The sequence below is a fragment of the Macaca thibetana genome, chromosome 18, assembly GCF_024542745.1.
Source record: "Macaca thibetana thibetana isolate TM-01 chromosome 18, ASM2454274v1, whole genome shotgun sequence".
Classification (NCBI taxonomy): Eukaryota; Metazoa; Chordata; class Mammalia; order Primates; family Cercopithecidae; genus Macaca; species Macaca thibetana.
This window is the reverse complement of record NC_065595.1, coordinates 57,263,578-57,290,915: the sequence shown is the minus strand read 5'-3', so window position 1 is coordinate 57,290,915 and position 27,338 is coordinate 57,263,578. Positions and strand designations below refer to the sequence as shown.

Here is a 27,338-nt window from a genome sequence, read left to right as displayed (position 1 = left end):
AGGCAGCAGACAGACAGGCAGAAGGAAGGAGTATGTTTACGACCTCATGGTCACCGTTTACCATCTCAGAAAGAAGTCTGGAACTACAAATCCAGAACCCTCGTGATAGGATATAAACGTGGTGAGATTTTTGGAACTTTTCTTTGTAGTTAAGTCATTTGGTATTACTTTCTGCCTTGCTTTATTGATTTGTAGCAAAAACCTTGACTACAAAAAATGACCTGGGTATTGTCCTGAGGGGCAATAAAGAAGTAGATGCCCAGCCAGAGAGACAATTCCAAGAACACAAAGGATAGGGAAAGCGATTTCTATAAGTGGAGACTAATGGTGGCTTTTTCTTAAAGATCATATTGAATGACAACTTTTGAGTTGATGTGCATGATGAATGGATAAATGTCCCTCTTTTCTTTTCCTTTTTTTTTTTTTTTTAGGCTGGAGTGCAGTGGCACCATCTCAGCTCACTGTAGCCTCGACCTTTCAGGACTCAAGCACTCCTCCCAGCACAGCCTCCCAAGTAGCTGGGACTACAGGCATACACTGCCACACCCAGCTAATTTTTAATATTTTCTGTAGAGACAACGTCTCACTTTGTTGCCCAGGCTGGTCTTGAACTCCTGGGCTCAAGCAATCCCACCTGCCTTGGCCTCCCAAAGTGCTGGAATTATAGGCGTGAGCCACCGCGCCTGGCCCTTCTTCTTCTTCTTCTTCTTCTTTTTTTTTTTTTAACATTTAATTTAGGACTTCTGCATCTATGGTCATAAATGAAGTGGGCTAAAATGTTATTACCTCTCAATGCAATTGTCTGGTCTTGGAAACAATGTTGTACTAACCACATAAGTGAGTTCATCAGCTTCTCTGCTTATCCTGCAACAGTTATAGATGATCTTGACTCTGAAAGTTACCCCTGACTTGAAGGCCCCTGGACCTAGATCTCCTAGCTAGGGTGATCTTTAACAGCTATTAACCTAATCAAGTCTTCTCTTTCTTGTTGTTGCATATTTTCCATTTTCACTTTTCCCAAAAATGCATTTCATCCAGGTCTCCCGATTCATTAACATTTAGCTGTTTGGAGAAATATTTTACATTGCTTGTGCCTGTTTGATTACCTTCCTTTTTATTCTTTTTTTTGTTGTTCTTGTTATGTTTCTCTTCATTCTCCCCACCCTCTTCATTAGTCTTGACTAAAGTTAACTATGTTGTTAGTCATTCTTTCCTTTTGCAACTTCTTAGACACAGCCTGGGATGGTGCCAATGGAGATGTATTTCTTGGACTTGCTGAGAAAGGCTCCGTCCCACTGATGGATGTTGGCTGTGCTGGCAGCTCGGCATAACGGAACACTTGCTTGATTTACAAGTTGGGACCCAACTTGTCTTTTCTGTGTCCTCACCATTGTCTTTATCGTCCTTGCCTGTTTTTACCAGCTGTTCAAGGCCTTCTTTGATTGGCTTCTTCTCTTTGTTCTCTGATTGCCTATCTCAGATGACTTTCAGTCCAGCTGGTAAAAAAGGGCAACTGCCCTGGGTCCCAACACACCCACAGCCTGGGCTTTGTGCCTCTGCTCCTCTGTGAGCCTCTTGAGCTTAGGAGGAAACCTGTCTGCCGTGAGATAGACAGCCGTTCTGCTCATTCCTCTGAACTGCACCTTTTGCCAAAAAAAACACATCTTAAACATTTTAAACCAGCCCTTACTTGAAAAGAAGGTAGGTTTAGCAGCCACGCCGGTGCCTTCGCCATCTGCCGCTTCCTGGAAATGTTTGTATAGTCTCCTGCCTTCTCCTGAGCCACCTTTTCAAAATTCTCAAGAGTTGTATCACTCAAGGGAGCAAGTGTGCTGCTGCCTGAGACCGTTTATCTTATTTCTGTAGAGAATGTAGACTGAAGTTGTTTGCACCGTGGGACAACTGTGGGGTCAGACGGGCCCAGTTTTAATCTATTCGGTACAAACTTCTTGCTTTCTTTTACTTCCATCACAAGCCCAATGGTCAGCTCTCTTTTTAGAGGCATTCTCTCTCTCTCTCATTCTCTCTCCCCTCTCTCTCTCTCATACACACACACACACACACACACACACACACACACACACACACAAACACACACACGAATGATCACCAAAGTTCTACTATTTCATAAAAGTCAGTTCATAAGAAAGGACAGCTGGGCAAGGTGGCTCACGCCTGTAATCCCAGCACTTTGGGAGGCCAAGACGGGTGGATCACCTGAGGTCAGGAGTTTGAGACCAGCCTGGCCATGATGGTAAAACCTCATCTCTATTAAAAAATACAAAAAACTAGTCGGGTTTGGTGGTGGATGCCTGTAATCCCAGCCACTTGTGAGTCCAAGGCACGAGAATCGCTTGAACCCAGCAGGAGGAGATTGCAGTGAGCCGAGATCGCACCACTGTACTCCAGCCTGGGCAACAGAGCGAGACTTTGTCTCAAAAAAAAAAGAAAGGGCAAGGAGCAGCCAACAACTCTGCTCAGAGAGGTGGACACTAGGCACTGGCGGCCTGACTCCCCAGTGGAGGACTTGCCCCCATGCACTGCCCTCACTGTGGCTACGGTTCAAATGCACGTCTCAGCAGAGTGACAGATTTCTGTACATCAGGAGCCTGTGAAGCTGCTCAAGAACACTCAAAAGTGAGACTGTTAAATCTGCTCATGCCCAGAGTCCACTCCATTCGTAACTGCATTGAGGAAGCAACAGAAGCCAGGAGAGGCGCAGTGTGCCAAGTCTGGGTACAGGATGTCCCACGTGTAGTCACCCAGGGCACAGCCCAAGAGGCAAAGGGACTCCCTTAACTCACGTGGGGAGCCAATGACCCAGAGATGGTGTGTGACTGCTCCAGGGACCCAGGGAGTTCGTGGCAGTGAGAAACAGAACCAAGGCCTTGACTCCTAGATCAATTTTCTCCAACAGTCAAAAACTCAAGGGCCCACGCAAGCTCTATACAGCTTTTAAAAAGAAGAACCCAGTGAAAGCAGGGCTCCTAGCAGATATCTGCACACCCACGTTCATAGCAACACCACTCACAACAGCCAAAGCCGGAGGAAAACCAGTTGTCCATGGAGGAACAGATAGAGAAGCAAAATGTGGGGCACACCTATGATGGAATATTATTCGGCCTTAAAGAGAAAGGAAACTCTGATTAATGCTACCCCATGGAAGACATTATGCTAAGTGAAATACACCAGACACAGAAGGACAAATACAGTATCATTTCACTTATATGAGTTACTTGGAATTGTCAAACTCATAGAGACAGAAAGTAGAATGATGGTTGTCAGGGCCTAGGAGGAGCAAGGAATCGGGATTAGTGTTTAATGGGTACAGAGTTTCAGCTTAGGAAGAAAAATTTGTGGAAATGGATGGTGGTGATGGCTGTACAATGGTATGAATTTAATCAATGCCACTGAACTGTCCAGTTATAAATGGTGAATGTCCAGCTACAAAATGGTAAATCTTATGTTTATTTTAGCACACACACAAAATCCATTTCTTTTTCTCTGCTTAAATTCTTTTTTTTGAGACGGAGTCTCACTCTGTTCCCCAGGCTGGAGTGCAGCGGCGCAATCTCAGCTCACTGCAAGCTCCGCCTCCTAAAGCTCACGCCATTCTCCTGCCTCAGCCTCCCGAGTAGCTGGGAGTAGAGGCACCACCACCATACCCAGCTAATTTTTTTTTGTATTTTTAGTAGAGACGGGGTTTCACCATGTTAGCCAGGATGGTCTCGATCTCTTGACCTCGTGATCCGGCCTCCCAAAGTGGTGGGATTACAGGCATAGGCCATCACGCCTGGCCTTAAATTCTTAATTCTTACCCCTTTCCCCAACTTTGTTTTTTTTTTTTTTTTTTTTTTAAACAAAATATTTTTAAGAGTTGGGGCCTTGCTATGTTGCCCATGAAAAAACTTCAGGCTAGAGTGCAGTAGCTATTCACAGGTGAGATCAAGGCTGTAGCCTTGAACTCCAGCTCAGATGATCCTCACACCTCAGTTTCCTGAGTAGCTGGGACCACAGGCACCATGACACCTGATATCTTCCTCCTACTTTGCCTGACTAAAGCCCCTAGGCCTCAGGCAAGAGTCCTCCAAAAGGATGATGTGTTCTCTCCCCAGCACTTGGTTTCTACCTGCTTGATGCCCTCACTACTGTCCTGTTCATCAGTGATCTCTTTACAAGCCTATCTCCCCTCTCTGCACTGTGAACTCTTCAGGTCAAAGACTTGGAAGCCACCACAGGACCAAGCTCAGTGCCGCAGAGCCTGGCTCAGTCACGTTCGACAAAGGCTGGAAGGAACCTGAGCCTCCTATCCTCTCTGGAGGGCACATGAACATGCAACAGGCTTAGTACTGGCTTCCTTTTTGCTCACTTGGAAAGTCAGCTCTGAGGAAGAGGCTCCTCATGTGCTTGAAAGCTCAAAATTTGCTCTGAGACATATGTAGGAACATGCAGTTTCAGCACAGAAACAAAATCTTTTATCATTAAGCCTCAAATAAGCATTTAAAAGCAAAGGGGTAAAATAGGGAAAAGAAAAAAAAAAAAAAAAGGAGCCCCCTGTGACTCTGGAGCACTTGGAGGCTTACAAAGGAATGCACTGGTGTGAGAGTGTGACGAGAAGCATAACTTTAATTCCCGACTTCCAGCTCCTGGGTGACAAAGTCACCCAGGATGATCAGTAAGTCTACCAAGAACACACAGGTGTGAAATCTACCCAGCCTTCACTTCCTGCCTAGCCCTCGAAGAGCAGCATTGCCACCTCCCACATCATTTGCTAAGCACTAGTTGTGGGAATGCATTTGCTTTTCCCATTTGTACCAGGGGCTTCCTGAGTGATGCCCCTGGTGGTGGGACCTAGGGCACAGGGCCCCCAGGTACTAGCACTGAGGATGGAACCACTGAAGCGGCCTCTTCCCTCCCCTCCTCTCTCACTGCACCCCAACCACCCAAGGCCACACAGTCCACTGAGTGGGACCTTGCTTTGGTCCTGACTCTCAAGTCATACCAGGTTCCCTCTTCGTGTTCCACACTTGACTCTGATCTCTGGCTCTGGCCAGACCTTGGCCTTATGACCAGAACCTTGATTGACGTCCCAGAGAACTAGGACTAATAATTCAGAAGGACTCTCCACTCAGTACTGACCGTTGCCTGGATTTCCAACCCTGTGTCCAACCTGCCAGGTTTAGAGCTTAACTATTAAGCCCCAGTGGACACTACACACAGCCCCCACCAGCTGCACCTCCAGCGCTCCAGAGCCAGCCTTCACATGAATAGCCTCTTAGGCTTGGACACACCTCGGAGCGAGAGTCTCCCAAATTCTAGCCATCCTTGCCTTCCTCTTCAGAGATGCGTGCAGAAGGCCTCATGCTCCAAGGCTTTAGGTGTCATGTCACTTGCTCCACAGTTAATCAGTGGATTGGTCTCCTGTTGCATCAAGCAATCCTTTCCTCTGAGTAACAGAAATCGATCCCAGTGCATCTCACTGTGTGGTCATGGGATAAAACCAAGCTCCCAATATTCCAGGGCTGAGAGTCAGGTCCCAAATGTTAACAAGCCTACTGTAGTGTGCTTACCCTGGGGGGCTACTGACATCACCTTCAATGCGATAATATTCCCCAAAGCACAAGAGTCTTTCTCATTCATTATATTTTGTCCTCCAAAAATGTTAGTAAAAGCATAAACATTTTTGAAAAGCCCTCTTCAAATGACTAAAATCTGCCCATGAAAAAACTTCAAGTTACTCTTGGAACTAGCCATTCAAGAAGACCTAAGAAACAGTCATCACCTGTACTATCAATTGGTGTACTCGCTTATAAAAAGCATTTTAAAACACAGATTTTTCCCAAAGAAGAAAGAGTCTTGTCGTCTGAGGAATGTCTCCTTCTCACACGCAGACCCGAATAACAAACACCAGGACCTGCCACAGGCAGAGGGGTGCCAACAACAGCAGAACTCAATACGATGTGTCAGCCGCAGGGCTTTGAACTTCCTGGCTTTGTCAACGGCTGTCACAACCTCTGTGTTATTTAAACAGATTTTGGTATTTAAAGCAGATCAGGTTTGTTTTTCAAACATTCATTTCAATCCTAAGACAAATTTTCCATTTAAGGGAAAAATGGTGGTGGTGGTGGTGGGGGGGTGCTGTAAGTAGGAACCTGCCAGATAATCAGGTATTTGGGAGACAATCAGAGATTTAGGTTTATTGTTTTATTGGTTTTTAAATGCATATAACTCTTAAGAAAAAAGTGATGCATACAAGGCTCTCCCTTGCCTGCTTCTTCAGCCCAGTTGCAGCCATGTACCTCCCTTTTAAAGGGGTTGCAATTTTTCAGTTTCCTACCATCATTTTGCTTTTGCTCAGCAAGTTCTCTCTGCCTGGAAACAGTTCATAGGTCCACTGACATAATTCCAACTCACCGTTCAAAAATCCATCTTGAGAAAACTTTTACTGAACCTGGCCCCCATCCACACACCCAACTGGATCAAGCACTTCCTCTCAAGGCTCCCACAATCCCTTGCCATTGCACATGCCAAACCCTATTTCAATATGTGATCTTTTCCCAATCAGGGCATGTGCTATTCAGCTTTGAACGTTCAAGGGCTAGCAATAGATACTTGCATGTGATAAGGGCCTGATAACAGTTTCTGTACCAGATAATCAGAGCTGCTAATATAACCTTTAAGGTCACAGTACTGTTTTGTTTGGTTGTTTAATCCTTTTTCATATATTTGGGAAAACTGGAACCAAGGACTTGAGAACCACTGGAACATTCTCTCTACCCCTTATCCTTCGCCAGTTTCCTCCATAGAGTTAGAAAGAGCTTCACAGAGAGGATCTAAGACTATATCTCTCTGGATTCTAGTCCTAAAATGCCAGGGAAGATTCTAATTGGCTTCTAGACCAACTGACTGTGGCCTGGGAGGCAGAGTCATATAAGAATAGGAAGCTCACTCAGGAACTTCATGGTTGGAAGAAGGAAGGAACATTTTATTGGAGGAAGGTAAGGGAAGTGCTGGCAGGCAGAACAACAGGTAGCTTTCTTCTATCTGCCATGCAAAATGTGGTCACAGACAAGCAGCATCAGCAACCCCTGGGAGCTTGCACGAAACGCAGAATCTCAGGTTCCACCCCTGACTTACTAAACAGCATCTGCCCTGGCACAAATGCCCAGGTGATATGCATACACATTAAAATGTGAGAGTTCTATTCTATACCCTCCAACTCCAGCCACAAGGCTCCAGAATGACTTTCTCCAGCTGGTGTGCAAACACGCTGCACTGCTACCTCTCCAGGGATGGGCGGACTCCAGTTCTCCCACAGGCCACCGAGTTGGAGATGTATTTCAGACAGTCTTGGAGTCTGTCTGTGCTGCAGACTCACATATGAATGTTACCTTCCTGGTCTTCCTTCCAGGTTAAAGAGTAAAAATCTAATATAAAATTTATCATCTGAGAGTAGGCTCTTTTTCTCCTAGAACCCACAGAACTATTCCAAGCCCACTAGATAGAAATCACAGCCTATACTCATAACTCTATTTGGCATTAAAAATTTTTCAATTAATCCTTATTACCCATCTTACAATTTATTACCACACTCAGTGTAATTATTAACAAGGGACAACCCATGCTAAACTCCAGGCATGGCTATTAACCGTATTTAATATTGCCTCATCAAAATATATGACCCATTAATGTTGCCAGATATCAGACCAACATTTATTATAAGCACAATGGGATTGAGAACATAGATGAGGAACAAAAAGAGATGAACCTAGGTTCATGTGAAGGAAGGATAAATTTTAAACCTAGAGAAATCTTAGGTGACTTTTAACAAACTCCTACACCTTATAGAAGCATCCACAAAAGAATGAAACTAAAAAACTGTGACATGACTTATCTAGTTCATGGAAGACAGGGGAAGAAAGTAACCAAAATGTGATGAGGGCATAAAATGTCCCAGACACCAGGCTCTGCTGTATCACAGAGAAAATCTCACGTGATCCTCACAACATCCCTGCACAGGAGGCTGCTTGGCCTTATTTTTACGGATGAAGAAACTGAAGCTCACAGAGGATAAATATCTGCTCAAAGCATACAGTTTAAACAAAGGAAGAGTTGGGACTAAAACCCAGGTCTCCTGAGTCCTGTGGCAATCTCCTTTCTAACTCCAAGCTAGCCCTCAACAATGGCTTTGCTTAATCCTGGCTCAGTAGTTCTCAGCCTCTCAGCCCTGATGGCACATTCAAAATCCTGTGAGAAGTTACAAACACACACACACGCACGCACACACACACATACACCACTAATATCCTGTTCCATGTCAACCAAATAAACATTTCTTGAACTGAAGCCCAGGATTTAGCATTTTTTAAAAAGACCCCCTTTAATTCTCATAGGAAGATAGGATTGAATCCCTGATTATTGCTATGTTACTAGTTTGAGTAAAAGTACCCACGCAATTGCCAAACATCACAGAACCACTTCATAGCATCAATGAAATAGGCCAGAACCTGTGAAACAAGGTATCATCATCACTATCCCGCTCATCCCATCATCACTGCAGGTATCATTTGCTGCACCATTTTACATTCCCACCAGCAGTGTGTGAGGGTTCCAATTTTTTTGTGCAAATATGGAATATTTAAGCTGTTATTGATATATACCATGCATACAGAAATACATGCAAAAAGCACTCATGTAGACCTTAATAAATGATTACAGAGTGAATACATGTATGTAACCAAGGAACAGCATCAGTGTCACTTGTGTCCCCATACAACTACTATTTTTCTCCCTCCCCTCCAAAGATCTGAAGATCTACCATTGTAGATTAGATATACTTTGTCTGTTTATATGTTTCTTTTTTTTTTTTTTTTTTCCAGACAGAGTCTTGCTCTGTCGCCCAGGCTGGAGTGCAGTGGCCAATGTCTGCTCACTGCAACCTCCGCCTCCAGGTTTCAAGCGATTCTCATGCCTCAGCCTCCTGAGTAGCTGGGATTACAGGCGTGCACCTCCACACCCAGGTAATTTTTGTATTTTTAGTAGAGACTGGGTTTCACCATGTTGGCCAGGCTGATCTCAAGCTCCTGACCTCAAGCGATCCACCTTCCCTGGCCTCTCAAAGTGCTGGGATTACAGGTGTGAGCCACCACGCCTGACGGTATGTGTTTCATTATAGAAAATTTTAAATGTGTACAAAGAAGGTTCCAATTTCTTCACATCCTGGTTATCTTTCTTTTTAATTGTAGCCATCCTAGTGGGTGTGAAGGGATACCTCACTGCGGTTTTGGTTTGTATTTCTCTGATGACTAATGACACTGAGCATCTTTTTCATGGGCTTATTGGCCAGTTGTTCATTCTTCTTTGGAGAACTGTCTAGATCCCTTGCCCACTTTAAAAATTGGGGGTTCTAAAAATGATTGAAGTATAAGAGTTCTTTATATGTTGTAGATATAAGTCCCATATCAAATATATGACTTGTTTGTGGGCTGTCTTTTCACTTTCTTGGTGGTGTCCTTTGCAGCTCATTAGTTCTTAATTTTGATGAAGTCTACTTTATCTATTTTTTCTTTTGTTGCTTGTACTTTTGGTATGTGCCATGGTCATATTTTATGTAGCAAGGAATTCTAAGTCACTATTTCACCCGACACACCCGACATCTTTTTTTTTTTCACCCGACATCTTAATTAACACTATACACGTATCATATAGATATATCACGGTTTCCTTTTCATAGAGCCATTCATTTATTCTATCTTCAAACACCTATATTTTACTTTACAACATGATCTATCCAAATTATGTACTACTGCCCTTGATTTATAATGAGCTTCCAATGTGATATTAGGAAAAAGTCAATATCATGCTATGTGATATAAACCCATCTATGTGATATGTGATTCAGTAAAAATTTGAGGATTAGATTCAGTAAGTATGTATTAATACATTTAATAAAGGAGTCTAGAAACTTTATGTAGTAATTCTTCAAATTCTTCACAGTAATTTTTTTTTTTTTTTTTTTTTTTTTTTTTTTTTTTTTTTTTTGAGACAGAGTCTTGCTCTGTCACCCAGGCTGGAATACTGTAGCACGATCTTGGCTCACTGCAACCTCTGCCTCCCAGGTTCAAGTAATTCTCCTGCCTTAGCCTCCCAAGTAGCTGGGATCACAAGTGCATGCCACCATGTCTGGCTAATTTTTGTATTTTTAGTAGAGACAGGGTTTCATCATGTTGGCCAGGCTGGTCTCGAACTCCTGACCTGAAGTGATCCACCCACCTCAGCCTCCCAAAGTGCTGGGATTACAGGTGTGAGGCACTGCACCCAGCCTTCATAGTAATTTTGAAGAGGTTGGTGACCAGTTATTTAGAGTCAAAAGGGAATGCAGTGTTGAGACGACCTAATCGCTCCCTTTATTTCAGTCTTTCCTTCCTTCCTTCCTTCCTTCCTTCCTTCCTTCCTTCCTTCCTTCCTTCCTTCCTTCCTTCCTTCCTCCTTCCTTCCTTCCTTCCTTCCTTCCTTCTTCCTTCCTTCTCTTTCTCTTTTTCTTTCTTTCGAGATAGAGTCTCTCTCTGTTGCCCATGCTGGAGTGCAATCGTGCGATTTCAGCTCACTGCAAGCTCTGCCTCCTGGGTTCAAGTGATTCTCCTGCCTCAGCCTCCTGAGTAGCTGGGATTACAGGTGCCCGCCACCACACCAAACTAATTTTTTTTTTTTGAGATGGAGTTTTCACTCTTGTTGCCCAGGCTGGTGTGCTATGGTGCAATCTTGGCTCACTGCAACCTCTGCCTCCTGGGTTCAAGCAATTCTCCTGCCTCAGCCTCCTGAGTAGCTGGGATTACAGGTGTGCACCACCACGCCCAGCTACTTTTTTGTATTTTCTGTAGAGACGGGGTTTCACCATGTTGCCCAGGCTGGTCTCAAACTCCTGACCTCAGGCAATCTGCCTGCCTCAGCCTCCCAAAGTGCTGGGATTACCAGCATGAGCCACCGTGCCCAAGCTACTTCAGCACTGTAAAGATGTCATTTCTGCAGCCAAGAGCCAGATGCATAAAATAAAATAAAGATGTCATTTCATTGCCTATGAGTACTCATTGTTTCAGGTAAAAAGTCAGCCGTTGGCTTTGTGGTTGCTTCTTCGATTTAAGGTAATGTTCTTTTTCTCTAGTTGATTTTAAGATTTTTAAATTTATTGTTGATTTTCAAAGAAAAATTTGATAGTTTGAGTAGGATATACTGAAGTATTTTTTTTTTTTTTTTTGTATTTTATATGTGGGGTTTGGTAAGCTTCTTGAATCCATGGGTTGATGGCAGTCAATAGATTTGGAAAATTCTCAGCCAGCATCTCTTCAAATATTGCTTCTGCCCAATCTCTCTCTCTTGTTCTCCTAGAACTACAATTCTACAAATATTAGGTCTTACGAACATTTCCCTCATGTCTCTTATGCTCTGTTCTGCTCTTTCCATCCTTTTTTCTTCTTTGTGTTTCACTTTGAGTATTTTCTACTGACCTTGAGTTCACCAATCTTGCTACATTGTGCCCAGTGGGCTCTTAGACCCATCAGATAAATTATTGATTTCAGATGTATTTTTCAGTTCTATAATAACTATCTGATTAAAAAAAAACAAATTCTAATCTTGCACTGAATTGTATCATTATTTTATCCATCTTTTCCTCTATTTTCTTTAACATATTATCCAGTCATTTTTAAGTTATTGCTAACATCACCTGTAGTTCTGTTCCTATTATTTTTCCCCATTTGATTATCAGTTATGCCTTCCTGCCTATTTACATGCCTATGTCTTTGATTACATGCTGGGCATTGTGTATAAAAGAACTGCAGAAGCTCCAGAGGATAGCTTCTACCAGGAAGCATTTCCCTTTCCCTCTAATAGGGTGATGAGGTCAATCCAACCAGGGATTTAGTGACTCAGGAATAGGCTGCAGCTCTAGTAACTTAGTCCACCTCTATTTTATCTAGTCCCTTAGTTGTAAGCCCGCCCAGACTTGTGTTTAAGAGCTTGGTGGATCTCTGTCTCCTCCTCCATAAAAGGTCTGCCTTTCAGAGGTTTTTACCTTAGCTTTTTAGCCTCTCATCCATGCAGGTTCAACACGTGACAACTGTCTTTAGGGGAAGACTTGTGCTCTTGCTGCAGTCTCCTCCTTCTAGCAGGACTTTGTCTCCTAAATACCCCTAGGCTATGAGAGTTTTCACACCTGCAGTCTCCTGTACCACCCAGAACTCAGCAAATGCCTCATGGGAAAAACGAGACTTCCTTTGGGGCTATTCTAGTTTCCAGTCCATCAAACCAATTCAATATGACTGCCTAAACTCTGCTAGTTTCTCTAGTTTCTCTTTCCCTAATATTTCCTCTTTTTGGACCAAGCCAGATCCTTAGCCCACACCCAGAATCAACAACTATCCTCCTCCTTCCCTGCCCTTACCATGAGGAAAACAGCTTGGTTACTCAGTGTACCTAGGAAGGGTTCTTCCCTCTTTGGAAATTTGCTTAACAGCTCTCCAGTTTTCATAAAAACATGATTTTTGCGATTTATTTATTTTTCCCCTAGTTGTTTCAGTTGAGATACTGGCCTGTCACAAGGTACAACAGTCTACTCTAAAGTAGGTTTCCCTTTTTTATATATTTGCAAAAACAGACCCAGAGAGATAGACTAAGCTACTGGATTTCAAACCAGGCTCAGCCAACCACTATTTCCCGAGAGCCACTGGATACCGTCATGACACAAAATGGGGAGTCTTTTTTTTTTTTTTTTTTTGAGACAGGGTCTTGCTCTGTCACCCAGGCTGGAGTACAGTGGTGTAATCATGGCTCACTGCAGCCTCAGCCTCCCAGGTTCAACTGATTCTCCATCTCGGCCTCCTGAGCAGCTGGGACTAACTGGCATGCACCACCATACCCGGCTAAATTTTGTGTATTTTGTAGAGATGGGATTTCACCATGTTGGCCAGGCTGGCCTCGAACTCCTGGGCTCAAACGATCCATCCGCCATGGCCTCCCAAAGTGCTGGGATTATAGGTGTGGGCCACCACACACCTGGCTGGCCTTTTCATTTGTCCTGAACAACTTCCCATTTGGCAACAATTTTATTAACATGACAATTTTAATTAGCTTAAAAAAAAAAGCATAGTCTAGGTTTTTGTATACCCTAGCCTGGGGCAACAGAACTTTATCAAGGGCACAGTGTTTTTCCCTTCGGATACAGGGTTTCAGATAAAGTGTAATTGATAGTAATGACTATGGCAGGCTGGAGGCGAGAGGAATAGTCAGCTCCCTCTCCTCACGATTCCTTCTCTGTCCACGGAGGAGGGAACTCTTCTGCCTTCACTTGTATCATTTCATTATCTTCCAAGTTCATTCCAAGGGGAATAATTGTTTATCTGATTGTACATTTTACACTACTCAGAGAGACTCTAATGCTTTAAAGGCAGGAACCCAGACTCCACAGTCTCTTCTCTTGAATCTATGCAATAACATTCTCTTGACTCTCCATCTCCACGTGTTGTGGTTTAGGGAGGAGGATGGAAAGGAAGCCGTGCCTTGCATGGGGAGCAGAAAGTCTCTGCTTTCCAGCCAGGGTTGAGTGTTTTTGGTTTAACTCAACGTTTTTCCCACTTACTATTCCTTGTCCATATGTTCTCTTGGTTTTTATCCCGAGAAGGTAGGTGGAGTGGGTAGTAGAATTCAAGTACCAAAACTCTGAACTCTTTAACAAAGGCATAACTTCAGAAACATGTGGGCCTTCTGGACTTGCAATCTTCCTGGCACAGTTATGCTAAAGGTGCTATCTCTTGCCTGGGCTGGATGTCCGACTTTTCTCTGGTGCTTACATTTCTCAGAAGGCCATATTCATAGCATGTCTACTGAAGTGGTGTTTCACAGAACCTTTGGAGGACTTCTTCCTCTATCTTTCTCTTTGGGCATTCCACTTCAGCTTGTCCTAAAATACTTGATTGCGTTGTTTCTTTATTTGCTATTATAATTTTCTTTAAATAGATGGGCTATAAATTTGCCAAGTATTTCTTCTTTTCCAAGTAGTAATAAAAAGCAAAGTAATGTCAACATACTTAGAACACCCAGTTGTAGAAGACAAATGGAGAGTTTGAGACTTCCCTAATTTTCCTTCAAACTCCAATCAGTGACAACCTGGTATGGAGTCTCTTAATTTCCCATTCTAGTACTTTTCACTTCTTGGTTTCATGTAACTTAGTAAACGTACTCTTCTACTGTCAGACATACTTTTAGAATGATGGGTTTGTGCCAGTTATTTTTTAAACTTTTGTCCTGCTAGCTGGAAAGTTCTACTAGTCTACCAAGTGAAGCAGAACTCTGTGCTTGTGGAAAGGAAGGGCATGTGGGTAAGATGTTTTTATTTTCTAAGTTGTTTTGATTTACTCAAAGCACAGATCTAATCTCTGAAGACTATTTTTAGAAATGACATGAATTTAAGCTCAAAGGAGCATTCAATAAAAGCACCATAATTATGCTTGCTCCAAGGCTAGTGAGGATTTGTTCATCTCCTTTTGGTATAACCATAACTTCAATTCACACTACTGTTATATTTAGCAATAATGGAGGTGAAAGAATAGGTCTGCCAAAAGAGAAATATCCAGACCCCAGTCCCCAACACTTCCTTGCAACATTCAAAGGTAGGAGATGTGGTGCCCATTAGGTCAAACCCTGTTGCCTGCTTTTCACCTGCCTCCTTCCTGTATTGAGCCCAACACTTCCTGAAGAGCATTGGCTGGAAGAAGTGAGCCCTCTACGTGACATCAAAGACTGGACCCTGGCTCCAGGTCTGGTCACACTCAGTTTTACAAGACCAGAGAGTGAGAACTTATTAGGAACACACAAAACTTGCACAATACGTTTACACAAACCATGAAAACCTTCCAGCTCTTGCCACACAACCTATTTGCCATGGACTGAATTGTCCGTAATTCATATGTTGAAGTCCAACCCCCAATGTGACAGTACTTGGAGACAGTGCCTTTGGGAGATGATTTAGTTTAGATGAGGTCATGAATGTAGAGTCCCACCATGAGATGCATGCCCTTATTAAAGGAGACCAGAGGCTGGGCGTGGTGGCTCACGACTGTAATCCCAGCACTCTGGGAGGCCGAAGCGGGTGAGGTCAGGAGTTCGAGACCAGCCTGGTCGACATGGTGAATCACCGTCTTTATTAAACTACAAAAATTAGCCAGGCATGGTTGCGCAGCCTGTAGTTGTAGTCCCAGCTACTCAGGAGGCTGAGGCAAGAGAATCACTTGAACCCAGGAGGCGGAGGTTACAGTGAGCCGAGACCGCGCCACAGCACTCCAGCCTGGGCGAGGGAGTGAGACTCTGTCTCAAAAAAAAAAAAGAAGAAGAAACCAGAAAAAATAAAAAAATAAAAAGAGACCAGAGCTTTGCTGTCCTCCCAGCTCCCCCAGGTGCACACAGAGGAGTTCATGCGAGTGCACAGGGAGAAGGCAGCCGTCTGAAACCCCAGGAGGGAGCTCTCGCACGACACCCACCCTGCCGGCACCTTACTCCTGGCTTACTCTTGGACGTCGCAGCCTCCAGAACTGTGAGAAGGTAAATTTCTACTGTGTAAGCCACCCAGTCTGTGATATTTTGTCATGGCAATCGAGCTAAGACACCTTCCCTTGCTCTTTTGGAGAGTTTAAAAAGTGAAAGTTTGTTTAAAAAGGCTGAATGCTTCAGAAGATGCTTTCATTGAATTAGAAGTGAAAAAGGAAAAGGGATTTGGGCTTTTGCTGGGATGAAGTTGAGGCAAAATTACGTTCACTGAGCACCACGCAGGACACTAGAGAAGTGACATGAAAGGCAAGATCTGCCCTCGCAACACCCCATGCTGGGTTAGCTAAAGCAAAGAATGTCAATGTTATCACTGGGTAAGTGCTAAGACATGGGCAGACTCTGAATGTTATGGGAACCCCACTTAGGGCTGAGTCCTGTGCTAAGCCTGAAGGGCATTCAGGAATTACCGGCGGCAGGGCGGGGGAAGAGCGGGAAGGACACTCTACGAAAGGGGAAACAGCACGAACGAGCCCAGCACACTCTACGCCACTGAGTGTGAACTGGAATGCCAAGCATGTGGTAGGTTAAAGGCCACTGCTAAAGCCAAAGGAAAACTGAAGAGAGTAAGAAAAATCAATAGTTTAAAACCCCTTTTTCCTAGCAACATATCTTAAAAGTCCTATGGAGAATCCTATTCGTTTAAAGAAGAGGGGCAGCTGGTCCCAGGAAGATTAAGCATGCAGTTTTACCAGCAGACCAGGGGCAGTCCTCCGTATGCATGACAAGAGAGCCTCTCCCAGCCCTGTGTGTGTGTCTGAGAGAGCAGCAAGCCAGCAGGGAGAGTCCTGGGTGCTCCCTGGCTGGGTCACAAACTCGCTGAATAACCTCAGGCAGAGCCATTCCCCTCTCTGGATTTCAGGTTCCTCTCTAAAATAAAGGAATCATCTAGAAAGTATTTATCAGGGATTGAATTTTGTTCTTTCCCTTATTATCTTTTTTTGAAGGGGTAGGGGATTTTATTCATTTCCTGACTTGTTCCACTGAGAATTTTCAAGAAGCTTAAAAAGATAGATCAATTCAGACATAAAATATCAATCAGAAGTAGGTAAGAAACATGAAGGAAAGGGGAAACCAAGGAGAGGAAGGCAGAGGGAGGCCAGGACAAAATCCACGCCAGGGTGGCCGCTGCGCACAGGAGGGGCTCAGAGTGTAGCCGCATGATTCCTGGCAGCCAAAGCGAAGAAGGTGTGTGATCAGTCGCACACTGAGTGTCCCTAAGATTCTGGCAAACCAATGCTTGGGAGAAGCCATTCAATGTTAATCTATCTTCTAAGTTTAAAATGAGAATGTTGTTATAGACATTCAAGCATATGTTCCAAAGAAAGCAGAGAGTCTTTAACTTAATAAATCTGTCAGCTGCCACATCAAGGCCCAATGTAAAGACCCAGAGTAAAGAAATGTGTTATCTTGTCCCCTCCAATGTATAAAGTACCCCTCTTCATGAAAGCTAAATATAAAGAAATCTGAATTGTGGCCCTTCCCTGGTCCCACAAAAGGAACATCGGCTGCTGGCATGGGCCCCCCTACCCAGTCTGGGTACAGCCAGGAGCCCATCAAGTGTCCTTCTCTATCAAGAAGAAAACAATGCCCATCAGTGGCTACTTTTCATAAAGATCTCTTAAAGCCTGTGGACAAGGCACATGCACATTTTCTGAAGGCAAGGAGTATGCATTTCAGAATCCCCTTGCAGCACCCCTTAGTAACTCGGTTTATTCATCTCTACAGCAAAATGTGATTTGTTGATTGTGTGGCCATCTCCAAAATGTTGGGGGACCAGCAATATGCCTGGTGGCCCTGCCATGTTTCCAAAGTCACTGACTGAGCATGTGCTCAGGACAAAGCATCTAGTCCCTGCTCTGTGTGATAGCAGGATCAAATTCACACATAACAATATTAACCTTAAATGTAAATGGGCTAAATGTCCCAATTAAAAGACACAGACTGGCAAATTGGATAAAGAGTTAAGATCCATCAGTGTGCTGTATTCAGGAGACCCATCTCACGTGCAAAGATGCACACAGGCTCAAGATAAAGGGATGGAGGAGGATCTACCAAGCAAATGGAAACCAAAAAAAAGCAAGGGTTGCAATCCTAGTCTCTGATAAAACAGACTTTAAACCAACAAAATTCGAAAGAGACAAAGAAGGCCATTACATAATGGTAAAGGGATCAATTCAACAAGAAGAGCTGTCTACCCTAAATATACATGCACCCAATACAGGAGCACCCAGATTCATAAAGCAAGTCCTTAGAGACCTACAAAGAGACTTAAACTCCCACACAATAATAATGGGAGCCTTTAACACCCCACTGTCAATATTAGACAGATCAATGAGACAGAAGGTTAACAAGGATATCCAGGACTTGAACTCAGCTCTGAAACAAGCAGACCTAATAGACATCTACAGAACTTTCCACTCCAACAGAATATACATTCTTCTCAGCACCACATCACACTTATTCTAAAATTGACCACATAATTGGAAATAAAGCACTCCTCAGCAAACGTAAAAGAACAGAAATCACAACAAACTGTCTCTCAGACCACAGTGCAATCAAATTAGAACTCAGGATTAAGAAACTCACTCAAAACCACACAACTACATGGAAACTGAACAACCTGCTCTGAATGGCTACTGGGTAAATAACAAAATGAAGGCAGAAATAAAGATGTTCTTTGAAACCAATGAGAACAAAGATATAACATACCAGAATCTCTGGGACATATTTAAAGCAGTGTATAGAGGGAAATTTATAGCACTAAATGCCCACAGGAGAAAGCAGGAAAGATCTAAAATCAACACCCTAACATCACAATTAAAAGAACTAGAGAAGCAAGAGCAAACAAATTCAAAAGCTAGCAGAAGGCAAGAAATAACTAAGATCAGAGCAGAACTGAAAGAGATAGAGACACAAAAAAAACCTTCAAAAAAATCAATGAATCCAGGAGCTGGTTTTTTGAAAAGATCAACAAAATTGATAGGCCACTAGCAAGATTAATAAAGAAGAAAAGGGAGAAGAATGAAATAGATGCAATAAGAAATGATAAAGGGGATATCACCACCAACCCCACAGAAATACAAACTACCATCAGAGAATACTATAAACACCTCCACACAAATAAACTAGAAAATCTAGAAGAAATGGATAAATTCCTGGACACATCTCCCAACACTAAACCACGAAGAAGTTGAATCTCTGAGTAGACCAATAACAGGCTCTGAAATTGAGGCAATAATTAATAGCCTACCAACCAAAAAAAGTCCAGGAACAGACGGATTCACAGCCAAATTCTAGCAGAGGTACAAGGAGGAGCTGGTACCATTCCTTCTGAAACTATTCCAATCAATAGAAAAAGAGAGAATCCTCCCTAACTCATTTTATGAGGTCAACATCATCCTGATACCAAAGCCTGGCAGAGACACAACAAAAAAAGAGAATTTTAGATCAATATCCCTGATGAACATCGATGCGAAAATCCTCAATAAAATACTGGCAAACCGAATCCAGCAGCACATCAAAAAGCTTATCCACCACGATCAAGTCGGCTTCATCCCTGGGATGCAAGACTGGTTCAACATATGCAAATCAATAAACGTAATCCAGCATATAAACAGAACCAAAGACAAGAACCACATGATTATCTCAATAGATGCAGAAAAGGCCTTTGACAGAATTCAGCAGCCCTTCATGCTAAAAACTCTCAATAAGCTAGGTATTGATGGAACGTTATCTCAAAATAATAACATTTATTTATGATAAACCCACAGCCAATATCATACTGAATGGCCAAAACTGGAAGCATTCCCTTTGAAAACTGGCACAAGAGAAGGATGCCCTCTCTCATCACTCCTATTTAACATAGTTTTGGAAGTTTTGGCCAGGGCTATCAGGCAAGAGAAAGAAATAAAAGGTATTCAATTAGGAAATGTGGAAGTCAAATTGTCCCTGTTTGCAGATGACATGATTGTAAATTTAGAAAAGCCCATCGTCTCAGCCCAAAATCTCCTTAAGCTGATAAGCAACTTCAGGAAAGTCTCAGGATACAAAATCAATGTGCAAAAATCATAAGCATTCCTATATACCAGTAACAGACAAACAGAGAGACAAATCACGAGTGAACTCCCATTCACAATTGCTACAAAGAGAATAAAATACCTAGGAATCCGACTTACAAGGGACGTAAAGGACCTCCTCAAGGAGAACTATACATCACTGCTCAACGAAATAAAAGAGGATGCAAACAAATTGAAGAATATTCCATGCTCATGGATAGGAAGAATCAATATCGTGAAAATGGCCATACTGCTCAAAATAATTTATAGATTCAATGCCATCCCCATAAAGCTATCAATGACTTTCTTCACAGAACTACAAAAAAAAGCTACTTTAAAGTTCATATGGAACCAAAAAAGAGCCTGCATTGCCAAGACAATCCTAAACAAAAAGAACAAAGCTGGAGGCATCATGCTACTTCACTTCAAATTATACTACAAGGCTACAGTAACCAAAACAGCATGGTACTGGTACCAAAAAGAGATACAGACCAATGGAACAGAACAGACGCCTCAGAAATAACACCACACATCTACAACTATCTGATCTTTGACAAACCTGACAAAAACAAGAAATGGGGAAAGGATTCCCTATTTAACAAATGGTGCTGGGAAAACTGGCTAGCCATATGTAGAAAGCTGAAACTGGATCCCTTCCTTACAACTTATACAAAAATTAATTCAAAATGGATTAAAGACTTAAATGTTAGACCTAAAACCATAAATACCCTAGAAGAAAACCTAGGCAATACCATTCAGGACACAGACACGGGCAAGGACTTCATGACTAAAACACCAAAAGCAATGGCAACAAAAGCCAAAATTGACAAATGAGATCTAATTAAACTAAAGAGCTCTGCACAGCAAAAGAAACTACCATTAGAGTGAAAAGGCAATCTATAGAATGGGAGAAAATTTTTGCAATCTCCCCTTCTGACAAATGGCTAATATCCAGAGTCTACAAAGAACTCAAACAAATTTAAAAGAAAAAACAATCCCATCAAAAAGTGGGCAAAGGATATGAACAGGCACTTCTCAAAAGAAGACATCTATGCAGCCAACAGACACATGAAAAAATGCTCATCATCACTGGTCATCACAGAAATGCAAATCAAAACCACAAAGAGATACCACCTTACGCCAGTTAGAATGGCAATCACTAAAAAGTCAGGAAACAACAGATGCTGGAGAGGATGTGGAGAAATAGGAACGCTTTTACACTGTTGGTGGGAATGTAAATTAGTTCAACCATTGTGGAAGACATTGTGGCAATTTCCTTAAGGATCTAGAATTAGAATTACCATTTGACCCAGCAATCCCATTACTAGGTATATATCCAAAGAATTCTAAATCATGCTACTATAAAGACACATGCACACGTATGTTTATTGCAGCACTATTCACAATAGCAAAGACTTGGAACCAATCCAAATGTCCCTCAGTGATAGACTAGATTAAGAAACTGTGGCACATATACACCATGGAATACTATGCAGTCATAAAAAAGGATGAGTTCATGTCCTTTGCAGGGACATGGATGAAACTAGAAACCATCATTCTGAGCAAACTATCACAAGGACAGAAAACCAAACACCTCATGTTCTCACTCATAGGTGGGAACTGAACAATGAGATCACTTGGACACAGGGAGGGGAACACCACACACTGGGGCCTGTCTGGGGTGGGAGGCTGGGGGAGAGATGGCATTAGGAGAAATACCTAATGTAAATGATGAGTTGATGGGTGCAGCAAACCAACATGGCACGTGTATACCTATGTATCAAACCTGCACGTTGTGCACATGTACCCTAGAACTAAAGATTAAAAAAAAAAAAAAAAAGAAAGAAAGAAAGAAAGAAAGAAACCCAACAGGTGAAGAACAATCCCATTTCTGTAAAAACAGAAAACCTCAGGAATGTGTGTACGAAAAAAATTTCCAAAGAATATACTCTAAAATGTCTAATATGGTAGAGTCCCATAAGCTTTTTTTTTTTTTATTTACTTTCTACATTTTCTATAATTAGCTTTTTGAACTTTTTAAATGAAGATAGTGGACTAAATGGTTTCTACGGTTTTTTTTTCTAGAGATGCCATGGGTCAAAATTAAAGTCACAAGTTAAGGGGAAAGTTATTTGCTTCAATAATGGTGAATACCCACTACAGTTAAATACCTATAGGAAAATTCAAACCCTGACCAGGAAACCACGCCATTTGCATTCCCACACCCCGGCCCATGCCGGCTCATGTCTGGGGAAGGCTGGCATTCAGCTCTCCGGATGGTTGGGCTGCAGGTGTCCCTAAGGTGCACCCTGACAGCCTGGCTCTGCTCTGCCGAGCTGCAGAGTGAGTTCCTGGCTCCCGTGACAACCTACTTCCCTTACATTCATCCATTCTCCATTAGTCTTCAGCAGCCTCTCAGTTTCCTGGAGGTGTTTTCTACGTTGTACAGTTGCCTGTAAAGATAAATGCGACAGCAGCAAAGCATGGGGGTCCACACCCAAGCACCTCTTCCCTAGGGGACTGTTCACCACCATCACAGTCAGACGCTCAAGCAGCACCCACACGAGAGGAGAGCCACCAATGTGGAGCCTTTCAGAAAAGGCCTATGGGCAGCCTGGGCAACTACCGAGACCTCATCTCTACAAAAAATTGAAAAATTGGCCAGATGTGGTGGCTCACACCTGTACTTTCAGCTACTTGGAAGGCCCCAGCCCAGTGGGAGCATTCAGCGAGAGACAGAGCCCCGGAACAGTGGTGTTCACTCAAGTAAACCTCATGGTCTGAGAGAATGACAGGTGTGCCGTTTTCCATAATTAGTCACAGCCCCTGAAGGCACCGGTGTGGGGCACGACCAGAGCAAGAAACGCTTCTGCAATGCTACCGGGAAGACTGAGCTCACCTTCTTTACCTTGGCACCGAGCTGAAGATCTGTTAGAAACCCTCTCCAACCGCAACGTTCAGGAGAAATGGTGGCCACCGCCCAGAATAACAAGGTCCCAGCTACAAGGTGTCCTTTTCCCAGCAAGTGAAACCCGCCCCCGTCACCACCTATAGCACAGGAGAAGCCACAAAGCAAGAGGCCCCAAGGCTCTGCTCGGGAAACTGCCGGGCCTGTTTTTCCTCCCAGTGACCAACAAACAGGAGGGCAGGTCAGCATGTGGGGCTCTGCTTTCTGAGCACGGCACCATTCAGCATCCACATCCGATTTTTAAAACTGAAGTATAACATAAATACCGTGTAGTGTATGAGGCACAGGAATCTCAAGTACACAGCTTGCTGAGCGTTTATACCCATTAACACCCACACAGCTGCCACTTGGACAGAGACACCGGCCCTTCCCAGCATTGCACCAGGCTCCACAGACTCCTCCCAATTCATTCACCCATCCTGAATCCCCTCTGTGGCCACGTGCCCTTTCCTACTGCAGTGAGGATTCTATTGTGTGGACAGATGAAATTTATGGACTATTTCATCTAGTTAGGTGCTATTATGAATAAAGCTGCCACACATTTTCTTTTTTCTTTTCTTTTCTTTTTTGTTTTTTTGAGATAGAGTCTTGCTCTGTTGCCCAGCGTACAGTGTGGTGGAGTGATCATAACTCACTGTAGTCTTGAACTCCTGGGCTCAAGCAATTCTCCCACCTCAGCCTCTCAAAGAGCTGGGAGCACAGGCACACACCACTACCCCTGGCTAATTTTAAAAGAACTTTTTTTGGTAGAAATGAGGTCTCACTATGTTGCCTAGGCTGGTCTCAAACTCCTGACCTCAAGTGTTACCCTGGTCTTCCAAAACCCTGGGATTACAGGCATGAGCCACCACACTTGGCCTTGAACATATATATATATATTTTAAATAACAGCCTTACTGAGATATAATGCACATACCATAAAATTCACCCCATGAAAGAGTACAATTCAATAGCTTTTAGTATACTCACAGTTATGCAACGTACACCATCTAATTCCACAACATTGAACATATCTTGTTGTGAACACATGTCTTCATTTCTCTTGGGTAAAGACTGAGGAGGGGGATTACTGAGTTATTATGTAGATGTTGTTTAGCTTTGGTGTCTTCTAAAGCATAAATGTCATTCTACAATCCTTACCAACATTTGGTATGGCCAATGTTTTCAGTGTAACCATTCTTTTGGGTGTGTGATTCCACATCAGAGTTAATACCACTTTGTCTCAATTCCCCCTTCTCTTACTACCAACCAAATACAAAATGAAAGCTGAAATTTCACCTAACAACAGAGGACTCATCTAACAATCTTTAGGACTGACTTTTTTTTCCCTTTTCTTTAAACACCAGTGTAGCACTTCCAAAATGTTAGATAAAATGATATATCAGGTCCGCTGAGATATTTCAAAAATTGAAAAAAAAAAAAACAAAAAACACCAGCTAACAGTAACTGCTTAACATACATTATTTTAAATAATTCTTGTAACATTTCTGTGAAGTGTATACAATTATTCCTATTTTACATACAAGCAAACTGACATATAAATAAGTTATTTGATTTTTGCAAGGTCGTATTGCCAGATAATGAGATTCTTACCCAGGTCTTTCTGTCTCCAAAATGCTGGGTTGCTTGTCACTACTCTCTACAGTCTCATCTCCATAGCTGGTTATAAGACAGGCCACCCTATACACCTGCTGAATGCATTTGCTGACATAACATCTTTGCACAAAGCAACATGAAAAAAAAATTTCAGGGAAAAGAAAACCTTCATAAAAAGCATGAGTATTGAAACCAGGTTATGTATTACCTAATTCTTAGAGTAAACATTCTTTAAAAAGCCCAACTATAACCTGAGGAAAATAATAATCAGCATGGCTGACTTCATAGAAGATACAGGCTTCAAATAATTAGGACTGATCAGATCTGGGTGGTTCACACAGCAATAGCTCAATAACCCAATCAAAGATGCATCTACTGTCTGCCTATGGGCTCAAAACTGGGCCGGTTAACTGTCAGGGATAAAATAAGGCACTCTGTCAGTGCTTTAAAGTGAACTCTTATTCTGATTTATGGAGTGTTCTAGCTATCTGTGAAGGACAGAATGTATATAGCATACTCCAAAGAAAGATGAAATTTAATAACTGCCAAAGTGTTGTATTCCCTTATCCTAACACTTTAAGGGCGCATGAAGGAATAAAGTGCTCTGAATGGCACAGCCAAATGGCAGCAAATGTTTGGTAATTTGGAATAATAAGATCAACACTGCTCCCAGTGAAATTTCCAAGGCGGGAATGCAACGCTTGAAGTTACGAGAACACCCCTACTCCCGCCTGAAGGAAAAATTATGTTTTCACAGATAACAAACCCTCCCTTTTTGGGCAGAGGGCAAGGCACAGGTAGCAACTGGTGACTGCATCACTGAAACTGAAGACTTCAAATTTCAAGAAGATAAATCTAACATCGGGTGAAAAAGTAAACTCTTCTGTTCTTTTCTAGAGGGGGAGGGGTAGTCATTGTACAAAGGACTAACCCGAGACTTGAAAATAATGACTCCTAATTCCATGCGGACTACAAATTTTGGAGGTACTGTAAAAGTCACCAACTCTTTTGCAATTCAAATTATGCCTCTGGGTGCTCTGCTAGGTGCTGGCGATGTAACCTTGAGTAAGATGTGCCCTGCCTTCCTTGGGCTCACAGGCTGATACAGCAGGTGGATCGCTGGGAAGTACAGTTACCTGATTATTATTTTTTTCTGTTTTCCTTTACTTTTCTTCTCCTGAAGGGGAGAAAAGGGAAAGTGGTGGGCATTTGATATATCAAATCTTGACTAATCACCTACTATATTCAAGGCCAACCGTAACCACACTGGAAAATTGTGCAGAAAACATATGAAGCCTCAAGTAGGGAATAATGGCCTGAGAGTGAGGCAGGAAAGAAAGAAGACAGAATTCTTCTTGGACACAGATGCGACCCTGGGCCTGCTCCTTGTGCACCATGCCCCACCCCTCCCCACCCCAGAGCTCACACAAGAAGACTGACATGGAAATGTGGCCAGAGAGACCCTGTTCCCCACACAATCCTCCCCCTCAACCCTTCTCCTGTCAAACTGCACAGAAACAACCAAAATTACAAATTCAGTCTCATAGCTAGTTGTATTTAAATGATACAAAGCAATTAGTTGTTGACTTAAAAACTTTTCTTGTTGCACACTTGACTAATTGGCTATTTTGGAGTCCTATAAAAAAGCACAATTTGCTTGTACTTCACTGTCTGGCCTTAAAATCAGACACAGTCTACTTATACATAAACAAAACAACACCAAAAATCTTTATCTAAAGAACGACCAGGTAAGCTCAAAGTGCCAATGCAGAGTGAAGAAGGGGAAAGGGGGACGGCTGGGCACGGTGGCTCATGACTGCAATTCCAGCATTTTGGGAGGCCCAGGCAGGCGGATCACTTGAGGTCAGGGGTTCGAGACCAGCCTGGCCAACATGGTAAAATCCTGTCTCTACTTAAAAAAAATACAAAAATTAACTGGGCGTGGTGGCGCAGGCCTGTATTCCAGCTACTCAGGAGGCTGAGGCAGGAGAATTGCTTGAAATTGGAGGCAGAGATTGCAGTGAGTTGAGATCGCACCACTGCACTCCAGCCTGAGTGACAGAGAGGGACCCTGTCTCAAAAAAAAAAAAAAAAGCAAGCAAGAAGGAAAAAAAAAGCAAGTTTGGACCACTTTTTGTAAGAGAGGAGAGCAATTTTAAGAGAGGAGAGCAATTTTAAGCACAAAAAAAATGGGCGAATAACTACACTTTACACAAATTCCACTTTTGGGGATGGGACAGGAAAACAAGTGTGAGGAGGCATCCGGGTACCGGGACACCGAGATATCTCCAAGGCACAATGTAACAGAACAGTTATTTTCACAAAATTGCACCAAGTAAATATCTGCTAAAATTCTTTCAAATTTACATGTCACGCCTGTCTATCATTGATGCATCCAAACTTAGCTTTCCCATAAAAAAGTCTACTCCTTCAAATTTCCCAAGAGCTGCTTCATCTGGGTCTGCTCTGACTACGGCAGTCACTCTGCTGACACAGGCCATCGGTCCTGGCCATGGTCTGCCCTCTGGTTTGGGCACCAGCAGAACTTGCTGTGTTCTTTGCTAATTACCCGATGTTCAGCCACACCCTAGGGAACTTAGTTTAAAGGATACCCTTTGTAAAGGGTCTTTACAAAGAAAGCCAAACCCCTATAGAATAAATGGCACAAAGAAAGGAAGGAATGGGTATACCACAAGAACACGGAACATGGGGCAATGCAGTTACTTTACAAGATATATGCAGAATTCCATCTTTCTCTCTTTCTGATGGGAGTGCAAAGGTGTGCAGAATAAAATCAGTTTTTGAGCGAGCACTCACCCCACACTTGTTTATTGGATACCATCCTACAATAAATCAAGCACACATCAATTCATCCCCTAGAGGAGGCCTTGCAAATGTTCCCATTAACTGGCTTTTTATGTTGCAAAAACGACTTTCATTTTTTAAAAAATTATCTGGGCTACTAATGGCAACCATAAAAACCTTAGAGTCAGGAAATTTACAGAAAGTAAGGACCTCTCCTAGTAAATGAACAAACGATAAACGAGCGAATTCATTCAAGTCAGAAGTTGTGAAACAGAATTGTTACCCTATTTTTGCAACACAGAAAATTGTGATGATCA

At 42.8% G+C, this 27,338-nt stretch overlaps 1 protein-coding gene across 6 annotated transcripts in view; it reads right to left on the bottom strand.

Moving 5' to 3' along the window:
* Positions 1–27,338, bottom strand: part of TMEM241 (transmembrane protein 241) — a 163,726-nt gene that overhangs the window by 40,097 nt on the left and 96,291 nt on the right. The window lies entirely within an intron of this gene.